Source organism: Melospiza georgiana, chromosome 13, assembly GCF_028018845.1.
Source record: "Melospiza georgiana isolate bMelGeo1 chromosome 13, bMelGeo1.pri, whole genome shotgun sequence".
NCBI classification, from domain to species: Eukaryota; Metazoa; Chordata; class Aves; order Passeriformes; family Passerellidae; genus Melospiza; species Melospiza georgiana.
The window spans coordinates 15,471,080-15,498,805 of NC_080442.1; the positions used below are offsets into that span (position 1 = coordinate 15,471,080).

Sequence of the window (27,726 nt, forward strand, 5' to 3'; positions counted from 1 at the left end):
GCAGCAGCAACTGGGCTCTTCTCCAAAGCTCATGATGATGGTGAGTGCTGAGTGTCTCTATAAAGCAGGGCAGATCAGACGTGGAATTTTCAGACCAAGTTTATGACAAATCTAGTTTTGCACAACCCCCATGGTTTTCAGGTATTTGCTGCAGTGCAACACAGCAGAGCTGGATGGTCCTGCTAAGAGTCCAAAGGGAGCTTCTAACCCGTTAACATTTTGACCAATAACCCAAAGATGTTAGCTATTGAATACCTAGTCAGTGCTAAGAAAATTATGGATATCTATTTCCTGAATGGCAGTTATAATTCAGGAGAGGAACTTTGGTGTTATCTCCATAGGCCAGGGATGTTTTGGTACCTTCTGCCTTTGCAAAGTGATCTATTTATTGGGAAGTATAAGGAACCAGTCCGAAAGCTGGGTTTGGTGTACACAAGTGTTAGCAGAAGGCTCCAAAATACCAAAACTTGGTTCTGGAAAACCACATTCAGAATCATAAAAAGAGTGAAAAAATAGAGATAGGATAAAATGCAGCTCTTTTCTGGAGGTGAGGATTCTACCTTACAGTTTATTTGGCATCATAACACTTGTAAAAATCACAAACAAAAATTTACACACATGCACACACAAACAGAATTCTCCCGCTGTTCTAAAACACAGTGGTTTTCTTCACTGTTTCCTTGGGTGTGAGTTGAGAGGATTCTGGTTTGGTTAAACTTTCTGCCTCTCAGATAAAAAACAGCAGCAATTTTCTGCTTGAATTTCTCTGTGACTAAATCCATTGATCATCCTTTCTCTCAGTGAGTGAGGAGTGTGTTTTCTCTTTAATAACTACTATCCTTCTCCCTGAATATTTTTTTCTCTCCCCTTCACTTGTTTGTGTTGTGTTGGTCAGTCCACTGCACTATTCCTCTGAGAGACAGAGGGAGCGCAAAATTGAAGTTATTTTATGCTTGGTCTCCCTCGGTCCCAATTTTCAAATCTTCATGTCAATTTTCACACGTCAGTGTCATATGGTGAATGCTATGGAAATTTCAGTGGGGTCCTTGGGACACAATTTATACATGACCCCCTATTCCCTCCCCCAGACAGGCTGCAGACCCTGCCTTTACAAAGAATAAGTGGATCTATAATTAATGTGGATTTTAAAATATGAGTATGTTTGGAAATTTTCCTATTTGTTTGCCTCTGTTGCAGTACTAGTTCAAAGGAATACAAGCTCTCTCTCTTTCTCCTTTCCAACCCAAATAAATTGGCCAAGTTAATATAAAATTACCTTGTGTTGAAGTAAAAGATCAACTCATTATTAACTTTACTTTTTTCCCTAAAAGTTATGCTGATGAAGGTTTATCAATGAAATAATTTGGTAATCACCAGTTAGCAAATGCACTCACTGCCACCTACTTAGGTGAGCAAAGTTAGGAAGAAATGGAACATGGTGAGCTTGGATGGGCAATTATATCTTTTAAACTAATGAATGTGCATGGTCTTAAGAGTCCTTGGTGAGTGAAATCTTAGATACAAAGGCTCATCTGACACCAGCAGAGCATTTCAATCATTGACCTGAAAATTAGCCCCTGACATCAGAAAGGGGTACAGTCACCTGCTGCATTTTATGGTGTTAATTATCCTCTCTGTGGGCAATAAAGGGATGGCAAGTTTTCCAGGTTACGTCTCAAAACATCTGAAAACTTAAGCGATTCATGATGAGACCTAAACTGCACCCAATCCCCACTCTAGACTTTACTTACAGATGGTACCAAGACGTCACAGGTACCTGGTTTTCTGTGTCACCCGCCAGCAGCACTTAGAGAAAGATTTTCTAACATCATCAGCCATGAAGTTTTGGATAGTTTATTTTAGTTTGTTCTTTTTTCTTTCACAAAACCAGCAAATAGTAACAGGGAAAACCTAATGCCCGACTTTGAAAGAGCTCCATCTTCCCTCCCATTTTTTGTGGACACTCAGCACCTCTTGCAGGTTCCCTACTTTACCAAGAAGAATTTTTTTATCCTTCAATCCCTCATGTATCCTTCGCCTCATCTTTGTCTGACTTTTTTTAGTTTTGGAAAACTGTCTTAGGAATTGCAGTAGCAGTAGAATGGTTGAGGGAGTTTTTCTTCTGTAAACTCTGGGGATCAGGTTTGGGCTTTGCAATGCAACATCTCATCCAGGAGATTTGGAAATCAGAATCACACCATCCCTCAGTTTATTTAAGTTGCTTCAAAGCCAGCTGCAACGTGTACAACAGCACACTGAAACCCTCCACCAAGCTTGCCTTCCCTGGTGATTTTGTGTGCAACCTCTGGATGAGATAGCTTTATTGGAATTGCTGTCCTCCTCCAATGTGGCCAGAGGGAAATGAACTGGATGAGCATGTTCTGTGCCACACAGGGACCAGCCAATGCACTCCACGTGTGTGCAGGTAGGAACACACAGCAGTTTGAAGTAACATGACCCTCAGAAGGGCTGCAGAAAATATATTTGTTTGGCACGCTGCCATTTTGCTGCTGGCTGCAATCTTATCACCTCTCCCAGTCTAGGTCAGGGGAAACCCTGCAGAACAATTCAAGAGGGGAAAAAGAGCATCTGTAGGTCCTGGGCCTGCCTCATCCCTTAAGGTGCTGTTGTCTCTGGAGGCACCACTCAAGCAAAATCAGAGTTCCTCTGAGCTGCTGAGGGCTGCAGGGATGGTCTTATGTAAAGCTGAAAGCTGTAGGAAATATTCACTGTGAACCATGTGAAGATCTCAGTTTTTTGCCTTGCTGGAGAAATTAATCTTGGAACAGTGACCAGGATTGCCCCAGTTTATCCAGGACATGCCCATAGCACTTCTCTAACAAGTCTTATGGTGGTGGATGAGGTGCAAACTCAGACAGCTTTGCACCATGCAGTCACAGGACCATCAGTTGAGAGCTGCAAGCCTGCTCCACTGAAAATCAGAATTGCCTGTATCTAGGGTTAAATGAGGCGTTTTCACTGATGTAGCTGGCAGAAGGATAGAGCCCTCAGCTATATTGTATATACTCCTGTAAAGACAGGGGTAATCCAGCAAACTGAGGAAATAGCACATAACTCAGAGAGTGGGCACGTGCCTCTGCGTGTGTGCCTGCACCTGGGTGTGTGAGAGACAGAGGGAGAGATGAGATATATGGGGAAATACATGAGAGATGAGACTGGAGAGATAATTCCCAGAAAATACAGCGACCATCAGAAACTCTGTCTTTCCAGCTGGAGGGTTTTGCAGTGCTGGTGCCTCTCTCCTGACTTGACAGCTCCACTCTTAGCCCAGCTCGTAGTTGCTGCCTATAAATTTAATTAGAATGGGGGTAGGGGAGGAACAAGCCTGCACAGCACTTGGCACAGCTCTGGAAATAACCAGCTTTAATACCTTTGACATTGAAGCACCTGCTAAGGGCACAGGCTGCTGCACAGCTGACCCACCCTGCTCTGGTGACAGCATGTGTCACTTTGCTTGTCCTCAAAGCGTGCAGCCCACCCATAACCCAGGGGATGAGTGCACGGCTCTGGGGCTGGGCATCTCCTCAAGCACCACAAGGCAGAATTTCACCCTGGAGGCACCAGGGAGGGACACCAAGCACCCCTGACCATGGGGAAAGGGAGCAGCTCAGGCACTGCAGCGCGCCTCGTGTATTTCATTTTTCTCTCTCTGATGCAGTGGGCTATTTTCTGCGTTTGCAACTAAGTGCTGCACTGCAGCCAGCCGTGAACATTTCTGTTGGCCAGCTGGCCTCTTGTTTTAATGCTGTTCTCAGGGCTCTCCCTGGGTAGAGCGGGGAAGTAAACAGATTGGAACTTTGCCCACACATATATGTTTAATTGTGAGCTGATTTTGTGCTAGGAAAATGTAATAGACACATCACTTCAGGCAGACAACTCCCAGCTGAGGCAACAGGTTAGAGATTTTCCCCACTTCTGGAGCTTCCTGAGATGTAGCAGGTCTTATGGATGTAGGGACTCCTTGACAGGGATTGAACCTTTTATACTGCTTCTAATAAGCTCTAGGCAGTGTGGAGGCAATTTTGAGGGATATTTGACCTCTTTCCTATGCATGCTGTGGGGATGTGCTTGTGATCATGACTTTGGGTCATGTTTGGAGATATCCCAGCTGAGAAAAGCAAGTCCCTGAGCTCCTCTCACAGAGTCCATCAGTGACACAGTGTCAGGATGCAAGTGGAACCTGGACCACATCTGACCCTTTTGCCACCATTAAGTGGCACTGATGCTGCTGCTAGAAACACTTTTCTAATGTGTAATTTGATTTTTTTTTTTAAATTGTGTTTGAATCTAACCCAATTTTAGTTCAATTCAAGTTAGCCAAATTCAAATCAAGATCAGATTGAATTCCCCTTGAAATCTGAGGGTATTTTCATATCCTCCAGGGAAGGACTCAGTGGACCTGAACTTAATTTGAGGAAAAAAAGGCTTCAAGTGTCTTGACATCATCTTCACAGAACCATGGTATAGGTTGGGTTGGAAGGGATGCTTGAGATCATGTAGTCCAGAGAGACAATGATCAGAGAGACATCTCACACTGGACCAGATCTGACCTTGAATATTCATCACCCTTGTTCTTTTTAGGGGGTATTTCTTTGTATTGCTCTGTCCCAAAGCCCTGGAAGCTGCTGCCTTTGCTCAGACCTGAGGATGAAGCAGCACAGGAGGCTCTGAGCAGGGCACCACACCAGGCAGAGGGGTGCACAAAGCCTTTGCATATACCACGCAAGACCTGAGAGGGCAGGACAAAATCCATTTTAAATATGCAATCGAGTCGTGCAATTTTCAGCCTATTTAGGCTTGGCAAATGCCTTTGAGGGATCAGACTACCAAGCACCACAAGCACAGTTGTGACTATGCACCAGCCTGTAATGCAACAGCTCTGATGTGAAGTTATTACCGCAGGCACAGTGTTGATACCTGTGTTAAGCCTCTGAGCATTGCCCAGTGTGAACTATGTGTTTCCACAAGACTGAGCAGACCCAGACAGAGCTGATTGCTCTTGCAGTTAATAAAAAGCACTGCACTTTCTCTCTTGACAATCCCGACACCTGAGTGCTTCCTACGTATGACAGTTAGCACATTCTGGTTGCTCAGTGGCCTGTGAGAAATGAGCCTCTTCTCAATTTAGTTCCTATCATCAGACAAGCAGTACACACAATAAAAAACACACCTTGACAGTCAGCCCCCAAAGTAGCCCTGGGGACTGCAGGTCCGAACGTCCCTTTCTCTCCTACACAAAGCCATAAACCAGACGGAATTTATCGGGCTGGGCTTCCTTCGGGTAAATCAAGGTAACTCCACCAAGGTCAAAGGAGTCGCTCTGGTCAGGGCAGAATGGCCTGGAGGAGGGGAACCTCTGCTGATCCCACCATGTTTCTTATTTTCAAGCCCCCCTGACTTGCACTGGTGGCCATGGTTTGACACAAGGTCCCCTCAATCAGGGCAAGGTGGAAGTCCTGCCTCCACCCATTGGCTGAGGAGCTGACCTTCTCACAGCAAAGAGCACCAGCACGGTCCGCTTGCTCAGACTTTCAACACCTACACATTTCCTTCCACCTCATGTCTGTATGGTTTAATGTACAGATAATGGCAGTGCCATCTAACCAACAGTGATATTTGCATATGGACATCATGATGTCCTTTAATTTCCAGGAGGATGAGGAAGGCACAGGGCAGAGGGGCTGGAGAGCTGGACCAGCAGAGGGTGGATGGTGGCTGCTGCAACAGGCTGTGCTCCAGCCAAGCCCAGCTCATCAGGTCATGTCAAACGGAGCTAATATAAATGTCAGCGTGCTGCTTTCAGTGGTGAAATCTGTGTTTGTTGTACTGCAGTTCATTTTCAGTCTTCCAGCTCTATGGATGCTATCAGCTGACATGTCTGGCTGGTATCCTCTGCCAAAAATACACATACTCTCAACATTTCTCAGGAGTTGGGTTTTTTCCCCCCTCCCTCTGACATGCTGATGTCAAATTTCTTCCTGGCTCTGTGATACACAAGACTGTCCACACCTAGCAGATAATGAGTTTAACATTTCAAGGACAGAAGCTCTCAGTCTCAGTGAGACATGGGGTGGATGTGCAGGCCTGATTTGGGGTAGGTGCCAAAGGTGGCAGGGCTCTTTTAAGCTTTTTTGGCATCTTCTCTCTTAAGATAATTCAACCCAACAGAAACAGATGTGTAGAGCTCAGAGTACCATTGGTATTCTTGTCACAGTTAAATACTTTGTTGTTGCTAACAGCAGCTTAAATTCTTCTCCCATTTTTCCTTGCTTTTAGAATAAATTCTGTTCTTCTGAGCACCCAGATCTCAGCCTTCTATTTATGCTGCTCTGGTTGACTCCAGGCTCTTCACCATCTCCCCACCCTACAATTTTTTGTTGGCTTCACAAATAAACATTCTTACTCTCTTCCATTCTGCTCCCCCACCTTTCTCTTGGCAGCCTTATCTGCATATCCAAACTCAAGCATCCATGTTCTGACAATGACTCACAAGTCTGCTCTGGACTTGTTTCTTTTTGTCTAGAGCTGAAACTTCATGCAGTGCCCTTGACTTCTACTCAATCATGGTAAGCTGTCATCTTAAGCTGACCATGAATTTCCAGTTTCCTCCCTACAAAATCCAGGCACTTTTCTCTATCCCTTTTTTTTTTTTTCCTACCATGACCTGGAACTCATATTTGTTACTAAGGCTCCGAATGTAAGGAATTTTTCAACTGGCTCACCTCCCTCTAATTTATTTCCTACAGAATGTGTCTATGTATTTCTGAGTTTCAGTTATAGCAAATAGAAAAGATACTGAATTTGCTGGTGCTCCACACAAATGAAACACTTGCAGGGGTTTAGAATTACTTGGATTTTATCTGTGGAAACATTCTTTATTTTTCTGGACAAATTGAACCGCACGTATGTTTTTCCAAATTACTCTGGAAATGTAATTTCTCCAGCTTATCGGTGTGACCAATGTATTGCTGTTTTGGTTTCCTTCTTGGGAGGAAGATATTTCTCCATGGGAGTCCTTCTGTTTCAACAAATGCAAGTTATTCCTTACTTTGAAGACACTCTTCTGTTTCACTCTTTAACTTGGTTTGATGAGACACTGCTGGTCACAGTCAGGAGAAGATCAGAGGGGCATCCAAGGAGCCAGGATCCTGCCCACCCTCCCAGGCTGGCTGGCTAGGACAGACACACTCTCTCCTCATGACAGAGAGAAGTCTTCTTCTCTTTCCTGGATGCAGCTGCATTTTAGGCTGCTACACGTTGTCCTGATATTTCTCCTGTTCTTTTGCCAGTTCCTCTTCCCTTGGTTTTGTCTGAGCATTTCCTGGGACAAGAGCAAGATTTTTTATTTCACCAGCACCAAGTTCAGCAGCTCCCAAACGTCCCTAACCTGTGAGACGCCTCATGCAATGCAGGTAATCAATAACATGAGTTAGAAAATGGTTATTAAATGGCAGTAGGGGAGCAGAATGGAGCAGGAGCCAGAAAGTTCCAAACTATGTACTTGAGACACCCATGCTTTGACCTTGATAACTGGTGGATCAAATAGGAGTTGGACTTCCATGGGGGTCCCTTCCCACTAGGGATATTCTACAATTCTGTGGTTGTTGCACTGATGTTGGCAGAAATTTAGCGTCACCAGGACCAGAATCTGTTCCTTTGGCCAGTGAGTGACAGCAGTGCTTTTATTTTGGCAGGCCAGCATCATTCCAGCCACCAGCACAAGGCAGAAACATGCACACACAGAGCACCCTCCTGCCCAGGGCACCCTTCAGCCATCCATCCCACCTCACCTGCTGACACAACCCTTCAGCGCCCACCAAAACCAAATGCACCTAATTGGGAGGTGATGACAGCCAGGGGATTGCTGGATTTGCATGCTGATTTCTCCATTTTAGCATCACACAGCCCAAGTACAGGTAAAATGAGACTCTGCGCTTCATTCCACAAGTGCACTTCATTCCACTTCATTCCATTTCCTGCCTGGTCCACAGTAAACATGCACACCCCCACACACCTTTTCTCTCTTGGGCTGTCCTAAAGCCAAAAATCAGCTGGAGATTGCATTACATGTGCTTTCCAAAAGGCTGGCAAAAAACTTCAAGAGGGCAACATGTTTTTGGTTTTTTCTTCCTCTTACTAGGACAGGGCTGCAAACTGCAGCTGTAGATGGGTCTTTAGAAGTCACAGCAACCCAGCTCACTTGGGGAGAATAGCTCTGAAACAGCTCTTTCCACAGGCTGGGTTACAGCTTCCTCATGCTTTTTATGCCTGGGCTTGGGATGATGGATTCCTGGCTCTTGTATCACATGATGCTGTTCAAGTTCTGTTTCGAGTACCCAACCTCCTCCCCTGTTCTACCACTGGCATCTGCCCCTGCTCTAAGCCTACCAATTACTTCCTTTAAGTGTCAGCAGCACACCAGACACACTGAGATGTAACCTTTCTCCTAGTTGATGCTGTTAAACTATTACTTGAAACTGAAGTTGCAGTTGACAAGTGCTACTTCAGTCACTAATAACTACTTCAGGCGTGCTCGTGGTGTCTTGGCTCTTAATGCTGTGGTTCAGGGCTCAGGGAGTGTCTTTACAGGTCACTTAGAGCCATCCATCTGATCTGAAACAAGATCAGTCAATCTCTCCTCTGGCTCTGTGCCTTGCTCGCCAGAGGTTCTGTCTCCATCCCCCCAGGGCTGCAGCAGGGGCGTATTTTGCATTTTTGGGTGGATTTAGGGGCTGCCCAGGTTCCAGAAGATCCCGCCTTGGGATGTACCTGTGAGCCACAAGCTGAGTTTTTTTGTTTGCAGCCAAAGAATAGTGTGGGCTCCAATTTCTTGAGGTTGAATACAGCCTTTTCAAGGGAGAAAGATCTCCTTTATTTTCCTGCATCAAAATTTACTTTCTATTTTAATCTTTTTATTTTTTTTTTTCAAACAGGTTCTATGTTCAACACCTTCCTGAGAAAAACAGGATTTCTGCATGGAAGGAGGGTGAGTACTCAGACACACACCTGAATTCTGCAGCAGCAGGTAAGGAATAGCTTTCCTTCCATTTCCCACTCCCCCTTTTTCAGGCTCAACTCCTTCAGTCTAATCAAAGCATCTGAGGTATCTCAGGCACAGAAGATTCACAGCTTGGCAGAGGTCACAAATATTTGCTTTATGTTTTGTCAGGGTTTTGGCACAGTCTGAGGATAAATTTTGAGCAGGGTAATATAAGGCAAGGGCAGATCATCAGGGCCTTATGCCCTGTTACTGCAGAGAATCCTCCAAGAGATGCTAAACCCAGAACAGCCTCCACTTTTCCTTTGTCCCCTGCATATAAGAAGCTACAATGTGGTATAACAAACTAGGTCTGGCTTTTCAATAGAAAAAAGATATGTCAGGCTTTAAGTCTCCTTGACATGACAACATCTTCATCTAAATCGTGAAACCATCCTTTGGATAGCCCAGCCTTGGTCTAATGTCTTTTAGAAAATGATGCTCATTTAATTCCTGAAATGTGAAATCTAGGTCTCAGGTCAAGAGCATAGATGCTGTTTAGCTGAAAAATTTAGATCCATCAGACTGTCTGCAAGAGTCTGCAACTTTTCAAACTTTAGATTGCAGCTAGACTCTTACTGCTATTTATAGTCTTTTGAAGAGTAGCATCTAAATAAAAATACCCTTGAAGTACAGGGCACTTTTTATGCTCCCACCCTCGCAATTTTTTAGGAAACAAAAGACTTCTTCAGGGCCACAACTTGTCTGCACAGAACAAATAGCCAGACCTCAGCCTAAAAGTTTATTCCCTTTTCCCCTCTATATCCAGCCCTGAATTCTTCCCTCAGGCAGGATTTTGATGGCACTTGATGGGAGAATCCCCTAAGACAGGCAGGGTCAGATCACACAGATGAAGGGACTTGACAATATGGGAGATATGAAAGCACCTCAGCCAGAGCAGGGCAGATACTCCATGGGAAAATAAACCAAGTTCTTATCTTAGTAATTGTAAGGACAAATTAAATTTAGTCCCGAGCAATCAGGACTCACCCCTTCACTGTTACAAGATGACAGACCTCCAGCCAAGCCACATATCCTTTGGTAGTGGAGTGATCAGCTGAATCTCTTGCCAGGCAGATTTCTAATTCTCATAAGATGTGTTGGTTATGGGCAGGATATTTCTACAACACAGGGAAATTTTCATCCTCAATGGGAAACACAGCTGGGCCAAAGGAAAGACTGTGTGGCACCTGTATCTAGAACAGATCACAGACACATATGAGCTTCCAGAAGGCAACAGAAACTCCATTCATATGGCAATTGTGTCTTTATATCCTCTCTATGTGTATGAATTTATGGTTGTATGAACAGCCATATCCAGTTATTGAAGTATTTGATGATCCAAAGTGCTCAAGGCCTTCTTATTCCATCTCATTCACAGTTAAAGTTCTGCACAACCTTTTTACTGGCTTTCAGCCTGCCATAAATACAAATGACTTGCCAATAAAAGCTGGTATCTCCCTCTGTCAGGAGGACTATAGCATCGTTGTTATTTAAGAGGTGGCAGTTTTGACACAATTCTTATTTAAAATTTGTAAAAGGAAAAAAGATGATGCAATAAATCTGCATGTTCTTCCTAAGCAGCCATTGAAAGTGGATGCTCTTCCCCTTTCCAACAGCATCAGCCGTTTAATGTTTCCTAAGTTGTTTTTGCATGAATTAGGGCGTTGGAGTGAAGCACTGTCAGTTACAAAACCACGCTGTTGTCTCCAGCTAATTTTGCGTTAGTAGCTCTTTTAAACTGCTAAATCTAGTTTTTAGTGTATGATCATTCTGTTTAGTGATGGTGTAAAACAGCTGCTACTTTTCTGATGAGTTGCCTGTTTTCCATTTTATGTCTCTGCAAGATGTTGGGTTTCATCATGGCCCCGTCTGACAGGCAGCTGAGAACAACCTGTAAAAAACCTCCAAAAAACAGAACAGAAAGCAGAGAACCCCAAATCCAGGGGTCCAGCCACCCATACAGCCAAATTTCAGAGTGATCAGTCCTGTCTTTACCCTCAGACCATCTAATTCTACACCAGGATGATGTAAATGAGGAGAGCAGGGTGAGCAGGAAAGCAGGAAACCTTCTGCTCTAAATGGGAAAGTGAGTGGCCATCCAATACCCCCAGACTGTTTTGGGGGGGGCTGGTTCAGATTAGGATGCTTTTTGTGCTTTTTTGTATCCTTGCTGCTCATGCTGCTGCTCCCTGCTCTCTGCCTGGTTATGGCCAGAAGGCTGAAATTATGGCTTGGGTGAAATTATGGCTTGGGGTGTCTTTCCAAAGTAATTAATCACTCTGCTTTCCTCGGGTACTGCTTGCAACTACGGCTTCTTGAGTGTTGTTTTGCCACTGAATTGCTTGGGTGCCATTTGGTGTTCACCAGAGGTTCTCATGAGGAAACACTTAGTGGTCACCCTGTAGATATTTGCTGCTGACTTTCCCAGCCAGGCAAACAGCCCTGCTTCATTCAGTGGCAGAAACCTGAATGGTTCTCTTTGATCTTGCCTTGTCCCCTGTATCCTGTGGGCTGGCATTTGTTCCATGTGTTCCAAGCAAGAAAATGACAAAACTCATAAAGGAAGCACTCAGAGAGTTTCTCAAAGAGGTGAAGACCAAGATCTTTCCAATAATAACCCACACTCCATAAAAAGATCTTAGATTCTGGATAGACAAATTGGAAGCAGCTTGCCTCCCTGATTCTTCCTTCCTTTTGCACTTACTCTCCTCCTCAGCACAACTCAGGCTTTTCCAAAAGCAGTGCAGCCCATTGAACAGCAGTGGTCTAAACTGTTATGGAGATCTTAAACTGCTGAATTGTTACAAGCTGAAATTGATTGCAACTGAGACTGTGAACTGAAGTGCTGGAAACAGCACAAAGAGAAGTGGGGAAAGGGTATGAAAGATCTTGCTTTATTATTTTGGGTTTTTTTCCTCTTTTGTAAGAATTCTGAACAATTTGGCCTTGATGTGTTCTGCATCTCTATCAATAGCCACTGGACTGTTTTTCCTGGTATTTTCAACATAAAAGGTATTCTTGGTTTGTCTTCCAATTTGCTGGTTACGGTGTAATTTCTAAAGAATTCTAAAAGTCTGCTTCAAAGTCAGATCCAGAGGGAAAATCTATGATGTCAGATCCAGAGGGGAAAATACTATTAAATTTACTCCTCCTCAAGCTAAAACTCCCCTTTTTTCAGCTTCCCAAAACTAAAACTCTTCTTAGCCTGTTTCACTCTACTCTGCCTTGATTTTATTTGCACCCTCATCACGAGAGCATCTGAACACCTCCGAGTAGTGCATTAAGCAACGTGAGTAACATCTGTCACGTACGGTTTGCTCGCTGTCTCTCAGCATCCTTAAAAATGAATTTACTGCTTCTGCAGGATCAATAGTGCTGGAGACAGGCAGTCTCTGCTCAGCCTCAGAGCTGGCACAGTTTGGGTGAGACCCTTGTGATGGCTCCCCCAGCCTGATGTCCCTTTGTCCCCCGAGTGCCAGCTCATGCATTGGGGAGCACCCATAGAGGAGATGCTCTGCACCAAGGTTGTTTTCAGTGGGACAAAGAAGTCCAAGTAATTTGGGGAAATCAGATGAGGTTGTCAGTGTTTCCTGCTCTCAGTTACATGTGTATGGTCTTGGGGGCCTGCAGTATTCAGGAGCTCAGATGGATCCAGCATCACTGATTTTCCAAAGTTTTCTGCCTTCCTCAGGTGGCTTTGCTTATTTTTTAACATCAGTTACAACTTATTGATGGACAAGGATGATGCTGTTTCTCACCATCAAAAACTTCTCTGCCACATTTCCTTGACAGAGATAGTGTTCTCAGCCCCTGAAATCAGGTCAGTAAATGTCCCTTGCTGAACAGAGCTGGGAGCCCTCTCCTCTGGAGCTACACCACAAGCAAGATCTGAGCATCCTGGGGCGCTGTAATTTCAAGCAATATGTTTTCTTAATGGGCCAAATATGCTTTGCTTAATTTTGCTTTCAGTGCATGGGATTGTTATTGCTCAGTGGCCCCACACAGGTGTTTAAGCAGTTTTGTGGCAGGATTTTCCAGTAGCAGCATGAGGTTTTATTGACTGTTACCTCAGGAGTAACTTCAGAGGAAATGACATCCCCAGCTGGTTGTGATGGATGCGTGTGGAGCTGTGGCAGAAAACTCAGGAGCCAGTGACCTCTCTGTCATTGTCTATCATATTTTGGGTGAGAATGCAAAGCAACTGTAAAAGGACACTGCTTTTCATGCAGTGAGAAGAGTTAGGAGAGATGAAGTTACTAAATTACTTGTTTTCCCTGAAAACTGTCGGCTTGTCAGCTCTGATAACATGAACATACTGAGGATAGGTCAACAAGTAAAATAAGTTCCATATTTTGTGAGGATTCTAGGTTGTAGGGTTTAATTTGGTCTATGAGTGTGGATTGAATGGTAGACTAGGGGAATCTGGTCTCTGTGTGGTAACCTAAATTATAAATTACACAGCTTTTGACACATGAGAGACATCTGACCCACAACTTGCCCTTGTTCCAGTTCCATAGTAGGTCAAAACTCAGGTGAACACCACTAATTTCTCCTCAATGCCACCAGCCTGTACCTTGCCATCCATAAAAAGCAAACCCATGAACCTGTCTGCTTGGAAACCCAGCAGGACCCACCCAGGACATATTCCAGAGCCTGTTTCTCTGGGTAATATCTGAGACTGTGCTCCACTGTTAGCAGCAATGGAATCAGGAGCTATCTGATCAAGACAGATAAATACATCTATTTCAGAATACATAATCTTACCACATATGTGAAGTAGTTTAATCATTAGCAAGTTGTCAAGCTTTTATTGAATGGAATTAGCCTCTTTATTTCTGGTCAGGATCAATCTTTTTTTCCCCTTCCCAGTACAATGAATGCTTGCTTATATGTTACACGTTGCAGCGTCTGGGGCAGATGACACTTGCCAAAGGGTTTGATGATCAATTCTGATACAAATCTGACATGAAGAAACATGAGAGAATCTGCCTCAGATGATCAGTGGGAGAGATAAATTCACATGTAATGCTTCTAAATGTCTGTGCATGTTATACCCATCTCAAACACAGCATTCAAAAGCAAGCACAGTGCACAAGACGATGCTTGGATGAGGACACGGAGTACAGGGGTGAGGATGACATTTCTCAGTGGAATGTTGTAGAACTGTGGGATTGAGAGCCTAGTTAGAATTAAGTGTGATATTAGCTATAAAACTATGGGGCAGAGAAATGGCCTCTTGCCCACCAACTCTGGGATACAGAGGCCACAGGCAGAATAAAAAGGACTTTCTATATTTGTCTGTTCACTAAAAATCTCTGTTAGTTTTGCACCTCCAATTTGGAGATGAAGGAGAGACCTATTACCAGTCCCAGACCTCAGAAGCCATGCCTTCATTTACCACCAGTCTGCTTTGCTCCTCTTCCTTTCCCTTTCCAAGCAGGGCTGTATATGAGTATTCATGAACACTCCTTATTATTTCTCCCCTCACAGTTGCTTTTTTCTTCCCACACCTGCCAACATTAGCTCCTTCCTTTGACTCACGCTGCTGTGCAGCCTAATGCATGTGATCTCCATGCCAAGATGTTATTTAATTTCCCAACAAAGTTCTTCTGGCGTGGAATGAGCTGAGCAGCAAGAGCACAGGAGGGGAGGCATAGGCAGGGGTGGGAAAGGGGAACCAGAAGGAACAGGGGCTCGAATTTCTGTTTCCTCTGGCTTCACACACCCAAGTTGTGCTGTGTGTGTCCGGGGAGCAGCGTGGGAGGGTGGAGATGGCAGCAGGGGGTTCATCAATGGCAGGTTGCTGAATCAGGAACCCTGACACTTGTGAAGCACTCTGTCAGGAACATTAAGTATCCAAAAGTGATAAAGCTTCAATTTGCTAGTCCATTAGACTAATTACTGCAATAATTAAGTAACTACTTGATTAGAACTAATGGGTACCTAATTATCCAGGAGAAAAGTATCAGGTGGCAATTATCAGGTGGCAATTAATAGACTGGAGTTAATGTCTTAGCACTGTCTTTGTATGAATTCATAAGCAAGGTAAAGAAAACAAACAATAACTTATTAATATTTATTGGTGCCACAGTGTTTTTCAGCTTGTTTCATTTACACAGAACCAATTAGTGAAAAGACAGTTAGTGTTGCAAAGATGTAAAGTGACTGAAGCAGGAGTTTGATTTTAAAGGAACAGGATCACATTAGCACTTATAAGCAAAGACAAATGGGTATCAGCCAGGGACTTGATTCTGGTGCTACTAATTCATCAACAGAAGAAATCAGAGTAATTGAACTCGGTATTAATAATGAAACACACAGGAAGGCAGCTCCTGTCTTAATGGGGTTCACTTTAGATTTGGTCCCTCCCTGGGTCTCCATCAGCTTTTTCTACAGTGCCTGGAAAATGCAGGGACACCTCAGTGAGCAACAGGGAACTTCCCTCTGGCAGGGGTGGGAGACATGGCAATAAAACCCTCCAGATAACGCTGCCAGCTCTCTGAAGGAGACAGATTTCCTGTTCAGCTGTTGCCTGGGTGCAACACAGGTTCCATCATGAAGGTGAGATGGTTCAGCTGAATTCCTGCCCGTTCACTGTGTTGGTGTAAAGAAATTACAACAATAGCTCCAGCCCTGATAATTCCCCCTCAGCTCAGCACCCACTTGAAACGTCACTGTGAGCTCCTGTGGATGAAGTCTAAGACTAAATTCAACCTGCTTTAGACCTCAGGTTGGAGTGCGCTCAGGTTTTTGGGAAAGGTCTTTTTTTTGTATTTTCTTTATTTTTTTTTCATGGCTATGCAAAGGCCCAGCTTCTCAGATTATATAATTTGCTGTTGTTTCTCTGAGGTCAATCCAACCACAGTTGAATCCTATGCTATCCTATGCTATCCTATGCTCTAGGATGTACTTTTCTTGCTCTTCTCTCCAAATTCAAGGGGCTTTAAATCTCCCAGCAGAAAAATGAAAAATACCAGGGTTTTCTTTCCTACGAATCTTTATGATCCTAATGATCCTCTAAAATGGCTTCAATCCAAAAACAGTTGTGAATGCAAGTTGTCTCCTTGTCTCTCTATGGGAGAGCTCATATTAGCCATAATTACTCTCCTGAGTAAGAGTTGTTAAAGTGTGATATACAATGAACTCGTGACTGATTTTAGAGCACAGAATGAAGAGTTCCCATATAAACCTCAATCCTTTGAAATTCAGCTGTCAGTAAATGAAAGACCAAATTCCAAGATGGCTTTTGCAGCTCTGCACAGTGCATGGTTTTATGGAAGTGGAGGATCTTGCCTCTACAACAGCGATCACCCCCCCCTCATCCTTTTTTCCATGTTATAAATAAGTGAAAGGTATCCTAATCATATTTTAGACTGTGTGCAGAGTCAGACACTAAACCATAATGTCTGTATATGAGAACATGTGGAATGATAAATGGAGATAAATCTAAAATTTATAGAACATGAACATTTGCATAAACTGCAATATCCAAACACATAGGCTGTTAAGTAACAATTGTCACAAAGGGCATAAAAAATTCAACTTTGTTTCATGGAAAGAACTCAAATTCCTAACATGATTAAGATAATATATCATTTGTTCCTATCTTATTAAAGGCGTAATTGTTGTTAGACACAGAAGTGGCATTAACTCTAATCTGGCTTTATATATGTACAAATAGGAGTGGAGGTGGATCTGAAAATTGATGCTTTTGGTGATCCATAGGCATTTTATTAATGTTTGAATAATAACTGCCTGGAGGGCCTGTTATAAATTAAAGGGACGAATTGAGATATAAATTTTTATGAGGACTAGTTATACATTTCCATTATGTGTTTAAAAATGAAGGAATTACTGTGAACACAGCAGAACTCACATTTATTTGAGGTGATTTGGATAGGAGGGAAGGTGCAGTGAAGGAAGCTGCATGCTGGCTGTAAGAAAGATGTATCTGTCCCTGTGAAAAGATATATCATATGTCATGCATGAACTCTCTTCCACAGCAGACTTTTCTCTGCAGCTGATTTCGCATGATTATTTATTTGACAACAGCAAGTGATGATATAGCAGTGAGTTTTAGGCCACTTAGAGAAGAATTCTTATTCTTAAATCATAGAGGATTTCCCAAACTCAACCACTGTCAAAACAGAGTTAATCTAACAGAGAAACCCAGTAATCTCCTCGGCATACATTTCTCATTATTCCTCCTGCTTGGGTATACACATCTTCATTTGCAGCGCATCCATGGGACCAGCAGCGCTTCAGAGCTTCCTCCTGCCCTTTGCTGAGGCTGCTTTTGGGAGCTCAGCTCTGATTGCTGAGAAAGCAGCAGCTCCCCTTTGTTATCCAGCAGCACTGATGCCCTGGGAGATCCTCACACAGTCCCATCACCGTGCTTTGACATGACAGAAAAGGGGATGACAACCCAACACCTTCACTCAGGCAGGCTTGGCCCAAGCCCACGCCTGCTCATAAGGGACAGGAGGCAGGATGCCAGTGTTTAGACAGCCACTTAATATGTGGGGACCTGTTTTCCATGCCCTGATTAATTGGAACTGACCACAGAGGGCAAAGTGTCCTAGATGAAATCCTCCAGTGTTTGACCCCCGTTTAGAGGCTTGATTGCTCTGGACTTCAATAGGTGCCAGCAAGCTTGATGCCTTGGAGGGCTTTATCTGCATTCTCTGTGCCTCAGTTCCCTGTCTGGCTCACATGAGTGGCTAACATGAGTGGTTTGAGGGGGAATGTGTTCATTGGGATGATATCCAGAGAGATGGCAATGTTGTATCATCTGCAGACATCCCACACCAAGGTAGCAGCTGTGCAAGTGTGTGCCAGGGGAGCTTTATTATAAGACACACAGCACAGGGGCCTTCCATTCTACAGCCTTTCATGTGAGTCAATTAATCAATTTAAATTTTGCAGGCTTTTTTTGTTAGTTTTTTTTTTTCTCCCAACCCTCCCTTTAATTAGAATCGCAAGGGCTGGGCAAGTATATTCTTTTTGGACTTGGCCTGATTCATTGGGAAATAAGACTTGAGGATGCTCTTGACTTGCAGAGAGCCTGAAGCATTAATGAAGTTGATAAAACATCAAGACCCAGCTCAACCTTATTTTCCATCTTTGAAGCACCACCCTTGACTCTACCACTCTTGGAGATCACTGTCCACAATTGCAGATGGGGTGGTTGGCATTACGTTTTGATCTACAAATGGTATTATTTTTTTCTTTCCAGTGTGGAAATGAAGTGGTCTACAAGAAATATGACAAAATGTCCTCATGGTTCTGATCCAGGTTCCTGCTTTTAGCAGAGTTTTGAGTCTGAACTCTATTCCCAGGCAGCTCAGTCTGTGACAATAAACCTGCTGTGACAGTGAGAGGAAGGATCAGCTCCACTTGGTTCCTGCACAGTTGGCTCAGCTTTCTACAACCTCAGTGTTTTGTCTCCAATCTTTCAGCTGAGAAGCACAATTTGTGACACTCCCAACCTTACTCAGATCAGCCTCTGTGTCTGCTACCTTCAAGGATAATGCCATGGTTATGTCTCTCTCTTTTTCCTGTAAAGTCATACAAACAAAGTGATTGTTGTGAAAATATCATCCAACAAGCACTGAAGCAGCAAAAATTATTCTCCCAGTCAACTGGAATTTTTTCTAGATGCATTACAGTGCTGGACAAGTGACTAATTAGGCAAGACTTGTACTGTCTGTTTTTCAAAACTATGTTTTTTCTGTGTGTGTTATTGAAGGGACAGATTCACAAGAGTTTCTTTAGGGAAGATGCAAGGGAATGTTATAGAGAGTAAGTTCTATGACAGAATTAGCAAATGTATTAAGTACAGTGCCAATCTGGTATAGCAGAAATGACTAAATACCCATCAGGGCCTGTCACTCGTCAAGAAGTGAAATCTTAGACCCATTTAAGTCAATGACAAATGTTCACAGAATCTGGCTGCAAGTTAATAAATGTTTGGAGCCTGTTTAACTCAAACCCTGATATTTGTCAGATTAATTATTTGACTGATCTTATTGTGTGTCAAACAATTTCTTTGTGGAGTTAGATTTCTTTGTGCTGCATTATCTATAATTCTGATTAAGAAAGCATCATGCAAGTATCGAGATATATGATTGCAAGTTTTATATCAGGTCATAGAGAGCTATTATATACAATATTAAATAATATAATTAAATATGGGATTGTAAAATGTTCAAAATGGGCCATGGTTGAGGCTATATTTTCTGCCTTATTTTTTGACATTTCCTGATGTAGGAGTAGTTTAATGTTCAACCTGAACTTTCTTTTATCATATTCTTTTTGTTAAGCTACATTTATGTAAAAGGAAAGAAAATAACTCCACATGCACACCAATTCCTTCAGCTTACACTTGCCTTTAATACAAAACAGAGGATTTCAGGACTATATACATCAGGTGTTTTCAGCAAAGTAGCAGCAGCAAATCATAGACATTTGTCATTCCTTGGAGCTGTCTGACAGTTCTGACAATTCATTAGGCTGGGCTGAAAAGAGGTTTAGAAAGCGAAGGAAGGATCACAGGTAGTGGAGCTGCCTTTGCATGATCCAGTAATAGCTGATTTGTATCATTTTTGGTGATGGATACACTCTTCAGATTAAACTCAGCTGAATTTTCCCCATTTATTCTTTTCTTTTCTCTTTCTCTTTTTTTCCTTCAACAGGAGCTTCTGGGCACATTAGTTTAGATTTAGACCTCGATTTACCCCAAGGAGGAGATGCCCAGGAAATTCTTCCTTGAACCTCCTGATATTTGTGGCTTTTCAGAGCTAAGGAGAAGTGAAGTGAGTTTTGCTATTCAGTTTCTACCCAGTGAGGCTTTTCTTTTCCCAGTGTGTTTGAGTTACAATCTTTGCCGTGGCCGTACCATGACATGTGCCATTCTTCAAAGTCAGAATCACTCCTGCCAGGATCTATGCAAATCAAACTTGTGCCTTTGTGCAGAGATAAGTGCCTCCATTATCCCACTCCTTCCACTTGCTGATTTGCTTTTGAGACTCGTACACAAGCAATTTTTTGACTTAAAGGCAAATCCTCTGCAATAACGCTGAATCCGCAGAATAGGCCACCTGGAAAATATGTGATCTTCCATTGGAAAGCATTTTCCTTTTCCAGGTTGGTGGGCTGCTTCAAACCATGCAACCATGTAAAATGCCAGGGTCAGAGCCTGAGTGGGTGAGGAGATGCTGGTCCAGCCAGGGAGCATCCCTGGGGTCAGGCACATGATGCTCCTCAGGATCAGCAATATCAGGGAGCCTGCTTAGCCCTGCTGAGAATGAATAGCTTTCCATCTTCACTCTGTCTGTTTTATGGCTGCCGCAGAAGAAGCAGCCTGAGATTGAGCCTGACCCAGTAGTATTATGTGTAGGTCTTACAAGAGCAATATTTGCTCTTGATGACTGTCCGAACATAGCCCTTTAAAGATCTCCAAAACTGGCTGTTTTGGGGGGTTATTTTTTAACATGTGAAATTTTTCAGACCCTCAAAACCATCTGTAAATTTTAAGTACTTTCTAATTTATGCCTTTTTTTTTCTTCCCTAAGATTCAAAGTGCTGACAGCACTGCCTCACCATCCATCTCGGGCACAACTCCGTTTTCATGTTTCCTACCTGTATCAGCCAAATAGAGAGATTCAAACCAAGGTTTTAGCTGGAAAATCTCAGAAATGCAAATTATCTCAGCCTTTTCTTTCTTCCAGTGTGTCTTTATGGGCCCAAAGTCAGTCTCTACCCTGCAAAAATACAGGCATTTCCTTGTGATTCAACATTCAGGACTGGTCAGTATAAAGCAAATAAATGACACTCATGGATGCTGGATCATGTGTCACCTTGTCTGATGTACCTCCAGATTTGTTGGTAGGTTTTTGGAGGGTTTGCTGTGATTTTTGCAGTCAGTTTTGAGTGGCAGGCTGTATGTGTTGGTTTATAATTCTGGAGTTGTGAGTGTGGGTTGAACTGTTGGCATTAATTATTTTCAATAGTGAGTCAGAGGCTGAATTACAGGATCCTACCCATGGATATAAGAGAAAACAAAGAAACAAGTGGCCTTCCTCTCCCTCTCCTGACATAAGTCATATTTTGTCTCCTACGACCTCAGCCAGCCCTTTAAATTTCATATCAAACATTAGAAAGAAAGAGGTCAAAGTGAGAGCCCTGCTGAAAAAAAAAACCCACAGCCAACCCAGATATGAACTATGGGAACTTGTCATCTTATCATCCTAATTGAAGTCATTCTGCAATGTATGACAGTCCATCATATATTCTGCCAGTCAGTGTGTCATACATGATGTGTAACAAGAGAGCTCATAAACCCAGAGGGGAAGCCCCTTCTTTTTTATTACTTTATTTGATCATTTTCATAAAAAGTCCCCTTGCTCAATACAGAGGGACGTGTTTATTAGCCCCATTAAAGCTTTGTCCATTCATTTGACACTGTGATTTACACAGCTTTACCACCAAAGGATCCCATTATTTCCAGTCTGGGGAGGTGTCTTTTTTATTGCGTGATGAAAAGTAAGTATTTAATTCCACAGGTGAAGGCAAAGAAAGGGGAGGTTGTTGTCAGAGGCTCAGAAGTAAACAAAAGGATGCTGTAGGTATAATTGACTCAGAGAAAGAAAACATTCCCAGTAAATAGAGAAAAATAAATAAATAAAGATGCTCTTCCTGTGGAGTGGGAATTTAACTGGGCTCAGCTGAACTTTATTTTTTCCCCCCCGCATGCCTTCATTAAAAACAGCAGAATTTGGCAAAATTTCCCTCTGTGTTCTACTCATGAATGTTTCTAGAAAATATCAGCTTTCATACGCAAATATTCTTGAAGTGAAATTGGTGGCTTCCTTTGAACACAGCTAGTGCCTCAAATCCCATCTGCTTTTCCTACAACACGCCCACTCATTATCTAGCTTATTTGGCTTTATTTTATTTTTTTTTAAATGAACACAAATTAAGCCATTTAATCAAATATGTACATGATTACATGGCATTTTTGCATAAGAGTTATACACCCACGGAAATCATTAATCACAGATAACAACACTATGTTAAAATTAGACATTTTGTTTTCTTTTTGTATGCGTGTGCTTTTTAACATAATATCCTGCGTAGCTCTAATTTCACCTCTACACTCATTTGAATAAATCAGGATTGTTTTACAACAAATTATTCATTTGTCTGTAGCTCTGATAATTGGTATTTATGTTTAGACTTGATCTCAGAGGAATAAAAATACAGAACTTGAAAATAAAATTGGTATGGTTCAAATCCCTCTTATTCTTTTTCCTTTTCCCCTTTTTGCTTGCAGAGAATGTCACCATGAATGTCCATTGGCAAACTGGATAAGAAAGAGTGTCACAGCACAGGACAACCTAGAAGATGACAGGTATTTCCAGGCATAGCAATGATGAGATCAAATTCCCCTCAACCTGCCTTGTTTGCTGATCTTTTAATCAGATTCAACTTCACTGCAGCTACAGCACAAGGTTCCCTGACAATGTATGACAGCATGTGACAGAAAAATATTTTGATTTTTTTTTCTTTTTTGGTCATTTGATGCTATTTGAGATAAATCTGAAGCCCCAGCAGCATCTGATAAATCTACCAAACTACTTTAGTGGAGGTTTTTAACTATTCATAATTGAACTGGAGGGTCTGGGGTTTGTGTTCGTGTGTTTATAGGGGAATCCAAACAGGAAAGCTGGGAAATGATCTAAACCCTTTGAGGTTAACCTGCCATGAAATAGCATCAATGACAGAAGAGAACATTATTAAAAAGGAGCCAACCTCGCTCAAAAAGAACCACTTTATGAAGCCAGAGCCCAAAGAACAGCACCCAGGGCTGTTTGTGGTCCCACAGGGATAGGTATTTCATCCCCCATCTTCATCTCTCCAAATTTCCTCTCAACAGCTTCTGAGCTGAATTCTTCAGAAAGAAAAACCAGCAAATTTTGAATGGGACTTATCAGCCTTTTCTGTACAATCTGCTTCGTATTCCTCTCACACCCATGTTCTTGCAGTGTCTTGGGGAAATGCTTGGATCACAGATAAGAGAGAACAAGGGAAGGAATGAAGTGAGAAACAAACAACAAAACAAACCCAGAACCCCCCAAACTTTTTGATGAAACTCCTCTGTGAATCATGTGTATGGTTACAGCAAAGTTAAAACTGCCTTCTTCTCCACCAGTACTTAATTCCTGCTTTTAAAATCAGGCTCCCTTTGATCTTGAGGGTTGAAATGATCTGGAAATGAAACAGCCAGTGCTTTTGCAGAAAATCTGGAGAGGGTCCCAGACATGGCTTTTACCTGGAAGGCTTCCAAAACAGGATGAAATCTCTCTGGTTTCAGAACAAATTGCAAGATTTTTTTCTCTATGTCTAGTCCAACTGTGGAACTCTAGCCCTGATGTCTGTTGCTTCCCAAAGCACAGATGTAATAACCTCTGAGGTGAAATGAGAACGTTATTCCCCCATCTTCTCCCCTCTGAGGGCTGAGAGAATTTTATTAAAGTGAAGGCTTAAAGTTTTGGGCAGACTTAATTTGAGGAGACAGTTGGTTATAACCCAGGCTAGGGCCATCTATGTGAAGGCTGGAGAGGACAGAACACCAGGAGCATCTGTGACATCTGGATCCTGTTGAAAGCTCAGAAATATCTGCCTGGCTTCACGTGACCTGGCCCCAGAGCCAAAAGGGCTGAGAAATGTGGTTAAGAGACTGCAGCAAGCTCTGCCCTAGCAAATGAGTCCCACTGAGAAAGCAAGCACATCAATATTTCTTTGAGTCTGTTTCTTTTAGTGAATATATTTCCATATGTTGCATTAATATTTCTTTTATTGGGGCTTGTAAGTCCATCTGGTATTTGTATTGGGAGGGCTTGAGCTGGCAGATCCCTGTGCTGCTGTTACACACAGATCTGGAGAGCCCTTGCAAGGGTAGGTGGTTGGATAGGGACAACATCTCCTCAGCTGCCTTTTTAATTGGATGAACTTCTCAAATCAATCAAGATAACCTGGTTACTTATGTCAATTAGCTCCCACTGTGCCAATGGTACAACACGAGTATGGGCTGAGTATAAGGTATAGCAATGCACAGCAAAGAAACCTCTCAGACACTGTACAGTGCAACAACCCTGATCTAGGTGGTGTAAAGGAGGAAAGATACCTGGGCACCAATATTAAACAAAAAACGTGCTGAAGCACCACAGTTTGCCAAGACAATAAGAATCACTTTCCTTCGCATGCATTATTAAGGAATTGGGGAATAATTATCTGCTTTAATACAAGCTTTTTTTCCTTCTGCATGATTAACTCCAGCGCTATCAACAGAGAGTGTGACGACTCTGAAATGACAGCTCCTGGTAGCACGTTCTGGGATTAGCAAAAACAGGTTGTCACTTTAGCCCAGCCGGGATCAGGCAGTGTCTGTGCGCTGAGGGCTGGACAGCAGAGCCGCGTTCTGCACCAGATATCTGACAGCCCAAGCGGGCAGCAGGTCCTGCCTCCTGCCAGGTGGCTCCCAGGTCGGGCACGCAGGGCTCTGCTCCTGCAGGAGATTGGATTTCCACCGTGTGATTTTGGCTGCGCAGCTTCCAGATTGGATGGTCCTCGTGCTAAGCTGTGAACTCGCTCCGTTCTCTGCGCTGAGCTGATTTTTAAAATAGCGTGCACTTCTAAAACGCCTGCCTCTAATGCCAGTCCTGCGTCTGGCTGCTCAGTGTGCAGAGTGGCAGCGCACGCACCAGCCCCTGGAGGGGATGGAGAGAGAGGTAGGACAAACACGCCGGAGCTCTGAGCAATGGCATGAAACGACAACAAAAAAATCCTTTCGTTCTTACTTAAGTTGCAAAAAGTCTGTCGTGGCTTCTGTGGAAATTAATCAATATATGGAAAAATGCATATCAACTGTGGGGGCAGCAAGAATCTCTCCTTAAATTAAAATATTGTGAGTTTCTAGAGCTAACTGGGAAAAGCACTGATGTTAGTAGTGAGGCTCTGGAGCCAAGGCAGAGTCCATGGAATTGGATCCTTCACTAGAGTCCATATTTTGTCAATGTCAGGATACATAAGAACTGTGAAACAAAGCAAATTGTATGTACGGAAGGAAACCAGAGATTCCGTCCTGCATCACAATCCTTTGAAAAAATCATAATAATTAAAAAAAAATGAAATGCCCATATATAATTTTTTAAGAGAAATAGGAGGTGAAAAGATTAATTCTCAAAATCTGTGAAATATACAGTGATGAGTTACTGGGGTTTGCAGTGAGGGGGGTGTTTTTGTAATTCTGTAGGCATCTCAGTCCTCTGGTGAAATGATGTATGGGGCAATCGTCTGGTAGGGGCTGATGGGATGTAAATGAAACTAATTAAGGAAATGTCAAACATAATTAATAAAACAGGTTTAAGTTGCAAAAGCACTGTCAGCTGAATGAATGGGGAAGAATGCCTCATTCCCATTGTTTTGGGGCTTGCTTGCTTATTTATATATTTCTTTATTTATTCCTTGCTCAGCCCTTCGCCCTCCCAGCAGCTTTTTCAGTTGCACCATTCAATTAGATCTCAGAAAGCTCTTGGTAGGCTCCTGCATTTTCACCTTGCCCCCCTTGCGAGCTGGGGTCCCACAGAATAGGAGGAATATAAATTTGCCTTGTCGGCTTGCAGCCTGGGAAGAAGAAGGAAAAAAAATTAATTGCTAACTCCTCGTCTTCCCCAAGTACTACAGGACATTAACATAACCAATTTGCTTGAACTCCTCACTGGCTGCTTAATAGAGCATCTGACCAGCTGATAAGACCTGGGTGCTGCTGCCTATGATACCTTGTTATTAGCATTTTCATAATATTCAAATTTACAGCCCCATGATTCACTAGCCTCCATTCATTATTGATAAGTACAAAAAATAAATAAAAAAGGTTTATAAATAGCAAAGGGGGGTGAGCGACCTATAATTATGGCAAGCAAATTAGGGTGCATGGTGGAGTCAGTTACATTTGCCTAGGAGTAATGATGCTCAAGAACTTTTTCTCCCCAGGGACCAGAAAAATAATGGATTCCCTGGCAGCTGCAGATGGGCCAGGAAAGGCTGTCACCCAGGACGCTGTTTATATAAGTTAGGCACAGCATATGGCTCTGTGTCCTGCCTGTAGCCACCTCCAGATATTGCAGTTCCAATGGAAAGAAATAAATACACAAATAAAAATAGCCCCTCGCTGGAAGGTGGTGGTGCAGGGATATGAGGAGAGCAGAGGGGAGAAAAAAGCAAACAACCAAAGGGATTCTGCTCAGGAGTTTCTGTCGAGAGCAACCCCAGCAGCTCAGGGATCAAGTAGGGGTGATAGCCTTAAAGCCAGGGGCTGTTTAGCTGCATCACTGAAGAGAGAAAGATGAAATGTGATTTCTGCTAAAGCAAAACCTTTCCATGTTGCAGTCCAAGGCAGTCAAACACAAAAGCTTTGAGCCTGAGATGATAAAAATCATGATCCCAGTTGAAAGTAGGAGCTACTAGAAATAACCACTGGATACTTTATAATTTAAACCCTGTGGTTCTATTTCCATTAATCCAATCAAAGGCCTTTTTTTCTTTACTAATGAAACTAGAATGAAACACAAAAGGGAGGCTGACCTGTTAGCAGGTGACTGTTTCTTGTAAGTTATTCATTAAAAACACCCTAATGCTCTGGTGCTGAAGGAGGCTGTACCTATTTCTGTATAAATTAAACATAAGTGAGTTGGCTGAAAGATAAAAAAAAAAAAAGAAAAAGGTGTTTCTCCTGACTCCCAATCCTTGTACAGGATACATATAGAGGAAACAGCCCTTGCAGACATTTGCAGTGGGGTGGGGACATTGATGTGTCAGCTGTCCCAAATTTCTCCATTCCAGGTAGCTCCAATTTTATTGTGGGCATGAATATTACCAATACAGTGCAATCAACATACTCTAGATAAGATATGAATGAGCCTTGGTTTGGCTCTTCTTGATAGAGCCAAAGCAGGCTCAGAAATAAAAGAGAATAAACTTTGGCAGGAAAACTGCAGTTCGGATGTTTTCACACATTTTTTTTTTCTTTACTAAATTTAATTAAATTATTAGTGAATCTGTGTTGATTTGCATCATTCCATCCTTCTATTCTGAAGTTTGGATAATATGCCAGTGGCTTTTCTTGTAAACACCAATTGGCCTTCAAATTTCCCATCTACTTTTCCATTTTTTCCTGTGTTATTTTCAGATACTCCCAGCTCTTCTATTATGCAGCAATATTAGCAACTATCCACTCTGGACTGCAGCCACATCTGAATTTCCAGTTCTTGAGAACTTTCCTGCATCTTCACAAAAAATGAACAGAGGATATTTATAAGAACAATCTTCCAATTAGCCCCCCTCAACAGCCCATGCCTGGAGCCTTGTCCATTTTAATATATGCAGCAAAAAGTGCAAACTGAAACCTATTCATCTTTATTTTCTGAATTGTGGCAAAGTTTATGAAGTGGACAAAAGCTCGGGAACGAATCCTGCTCCTGCAGTAAAACTTCTCCCCAGAACATCCCCAGCCCTGCAGAAGCTCACACCTGGACCTGAGCTGCCCATCTTCCACACACGCATTCATCTTCCAGAAACATCCTTAGGCATCCTGTGGGCTTTGC

The 27,726-nt window shown here is 42.7% G+C and overlaps 1 long non-coding RNA gene across 2 annotated transcripts; it reads left to right on the plus strand.

Moving 5' to 3' along the window:
• LOC131088956 (uncharacterized) lies at positions 1 to 27,726 on the plus strand. Of its 2 annotated transcripts, XR_009115200.1 has the most exons (6): positions 1 to 40; positions 8,955 to 9,046; positions 19,756 to 19,875; positions 20,791 to 20,947; positions 22,395 to 22,472; positions 27,312 to 27,726. It is a non-coding gene; the product is annotated as an uncharacterized LOC131088956 (long non-coding RNA). The 2 variants fall into 2 exon arrangements; XR_009115199.1 differs by lacking the exon at positions 27,312 to 27,726 and having other exon boundaries at positions 22,395 to 22,594.